Raw genomic sequence first — 3,845 nt, 5'->3', positions numbered from 1 at the left:
TATAAGAGAAATTTATTTAATTAGTTTTGACAATATTTATCAATATTCATTGAGGTTAATATATACTTTTTTTTTTCAGGCAATGGACATAGAATCGCCAATAGATGGTAGACGTTCATCTGAGTCCAGCCACCAACTTGATGATCGTGGAACAACATCATTAGGGACTAATTAGATATTTGGATGAACTTCTAAGTTTGATGGAGTTGTTTTTTTTGTATTGTTAGCTACTCCACTAATTAATGTTTTGAATATTTAAACTATTTTATTTATTGTAATAGTTAATTTCAATGTATGAATTGGTGTTATTTCTTTTGAAAAAATTATATAAATTGGATTTAGGTACAATAGTTATTAATTATGTATTTAAATTATGTGGATGATATTTGTGAATATTTTTTATTTTAATTGATTAAAAATAGGAAAAAAATTGTATCATATTTTTTATTTTAAATTATTAGGTTTGCGACGGTTCAAACTGCCTCAAAGTAAATATAGCGACGGTTGATAACTGTCGTAATTGTGCAGAAAAAAATAAATTTGAGTTTGTTCTAAGTGTCGCAAAATATATTTAGAGGCGGTTGTGAACCGTCGCAAAATGGCCTCGCGACGCACGAATCTGCGACAGTTGCAGAACCGTCGCAAACATCAAATTGCAACGGTTAAAACCGCCGCAAACCCTTTTTTTAACCGCCGCAAAACGTTTTTTTTCTTGTAGTGATATCAGTTAACATAGAAAATTTAATTTGTTCTGCTAGCCATTTGACCATAAGCACTAATCAGTGGCATATGAGAACATGACTTCACACAATTTCATTCACAACACCAATTGTTCATTTGGACAACCAAAATATACATCATATAGAATGTCAGTTTTAATCAATATTCTTTTGGTTGTAATGGATGTATAAAAAAAATAATAAATAAATTTAATAAGTAGTGAAGACAAGATAACTTCTCAATAAAACAAAAAAAGAAGAAGAGATGACAAACAATGAAGAAAATACAATATCTTTAAACAAAAAAACTATGATTGAAAAATTAAAGTATATTCACTCTCTATTTTTCATTATACCATATATTTACATACACACACACACTCCTACTACAAACTTAATTTCATATTATGTCACTCTTAATAATTCATTACATATAAACACATCATAATATTTTAATTACATTTTAATTATTAAAATGTATCAACAACCTTAAATGACCACAAAATATATAAAAACATAATCATCACAATTTAAAAACCAATAATCAATTATAAATAGACAGTCTAATTAGGTACAAACCAAATTAAATAAATAAATATTGAAAAAAAATAGTTTAATAAATGTTAGCAATATAGTTGATAAAACGTTAAAATACTTTTAAATATGTATTTAGACATTAAATATACAACTTTTATATTTTATTATTATTATTATTATTATTATTATTATTATTATTATTATTATTATTATTATTATTATTATTATTATTATTATTATTATTATTATTTCAACACATATATTTACTATAACAAATAACAATTAATCAATCTAACAAAAAAATTTGTGTTTTCTTTCTCTTGTTAGTTATCATTGCATATATTTGCATATTTGTCGTGAGCATTATTTCAAAACATTTTAAAATGTGTAGAAAAAATGTTAAAATTTTAAAAATTCTTACATAACTTATATACTATAATAAAAGTAGAGTTTACAATTATCAATTATATAATTTATCATTTAAATCATGGTCAATATTATATGTCCATAGACCATAAAGTGTCAGCTAAATAGTATAAATTTGACATTGTAGATAGAATTCAAATCTAACTTGAAATTGTTGTAAAATGATTATTAGTTCAACTTTGATTCGTAATAATTTTTTCATCCCCAAAAAAATTGTTAACTTATGATTAAAATTTTACAAGACATTATTTTTATCATTATTTTAAGAGTAAAAATACTCATTTAATTACATACTCTACAATTTCTTTTATCTCATTTATTCTTCTTATAGCTATATAAATTTACAAGATTAATACATCAAAATATATATATATATATATATATATATATATATATATATTACCTTCTAAAAAATAAAAATAAACCCACGTGTGAATCATATTCTAGTTTGTTATCAAATGAATGGAGTTGTTTTCCATATATATATATATATATATATAAATAAAATAAATATTATAATTGAAATATGAAGTTTAGCCTAAAGTTAAGGAGTGCTCCTAAACAATGTTTCGATTTTTATATTTTATGAATATTGATGGAGAAACTTTTTGCTGGTAAATGAAAGGGTTCTACCGTTTAAGCATTACCCTTATTTAGTCTTGAAAATAAATGATTGAAGATTATGGTGGACAATTTATGTGTGTAAGAAGTATATATCATCTCTTATTGTATGGTTGAAGTTAAGCAGGAAAAGGTGTGTCCATTAGTTCCGTTTTTTTTTTTTCCTTCTTTTGTTTATATTTTTAGAGAAATAAATGTGGTGAAGGATTACCAAGATAATTAAAACCGGACATTTCGCATTTCTTTGTCTCCCTCCCATGTTATTTTTCTATTTCTACTTGTGAATAAGGGTTTCAGTTAATTCTCATTATGTGTCTAAGAAGAAATGTTGAGGAAGAGAAAAGAAAAACCAATAAGTAGTCACATATTCATTTTACAGATAAGTTCATTTATTCATATGTACGTTATCCAATCTATACTCATCTTTATACATAAATTCTCATAATCACATTTTTACCTAGATCCATTTGAACATGTTAACACATAATATGTATTCACATAACATTATCAATTAAGCATTTATCATCTATCATTTACTATATAGACACATTAAATTGTGTTGAGCGGGCTAACTATCTAAATGGAACCCTCTAATTTTATTAGTATTATTAAAAGACAAAAATAGAATTAATACCAGGCAAGTGATTGTGTGTCTTAATGGGTTATGTATCTTAATGGGCTTTTCAAATTCGGCTATAGTAGCCGCGAGTAAAGAAACCAAAAGAAGGTGAAACAACAATAGAGAAGAGGATAAGAGATTTGGGTTTCAATGGTAATGAGTGTGTAGAAAATAGCTCCGTTTGGTATACAACTTTAGTATATTATTTCTATCACTTAGTTTGTTCTTTCGTTATATATTGCTGGTTGCTTTACCTTCTTGGAAGTTAGTTTCGAATACTCACTTCTGTGGAAGGTAGTTCATTATTATTTTGTTTACATATATGATGATGACTATTTGTTAATTGATGTTTCCTAGTGTTACTAGGAAGACACTGGTGTACCTATTATTTATTTTAGTGAAATGTTTTACTAGACTAGGTCCTGTGATTTTTTTCCTCGTATTTTGTTGAAAGTTTTTACGTTACAAATTGTGATGTGTCTGCTATTTAATTTTTCTGCCAATTGTTCTATGAAATTGTATTTTATATTTGGCCCTTTATCTTCACAAGTAAGGGAAAAATATTTCACATTATTGAGATAATTATCTTTAATTTTTTCAAACAAAGTAGTATTAAAGCCTTGGCCAGTTTAATTTATGCATTTAAATGGAGGAGGAAAATAAGGGTCCGAATATGATTAAGCTAAACTCTACTAGTTATACACTTTGGAATACCCTCATGAAAGATATGTTATATAGTTAAGAATTGTGTGATCCTATTGAAGAGACACCACTAAATTGAAAGATAAATCTGATGGTGACTAAAAGAAGAATAGAAAGGTGGTGCGCTTGATTAGACAATGGTTGAATCAGAGTATATATACACATATAGAAAATAAAACAATTGATAAAAAAATATGGGATAAATTAAAAGAGTTGTAAGA

This window comes from Cicer arietinum, chromosome 2 (assembly GCF_000331145.2).
Source record: "Cicer arietinum cultivar CDC Frontier isolate Library 1 chromosome 2, Cicar.CDCFrontier_v2.0, whole genome shotgun sequence".
Classification (NCBI taxonomy): Eukaryota; Viridiplantae; Streptophyta; class Magnoliopsida; order Fabales; family Fabaceae; genus Cicer; species Cicer arietinum.
The sequence above is the reverse complement of the archived record's forward strand: the minus strand, read 5'-3'. Positions refer to the sequence as shown.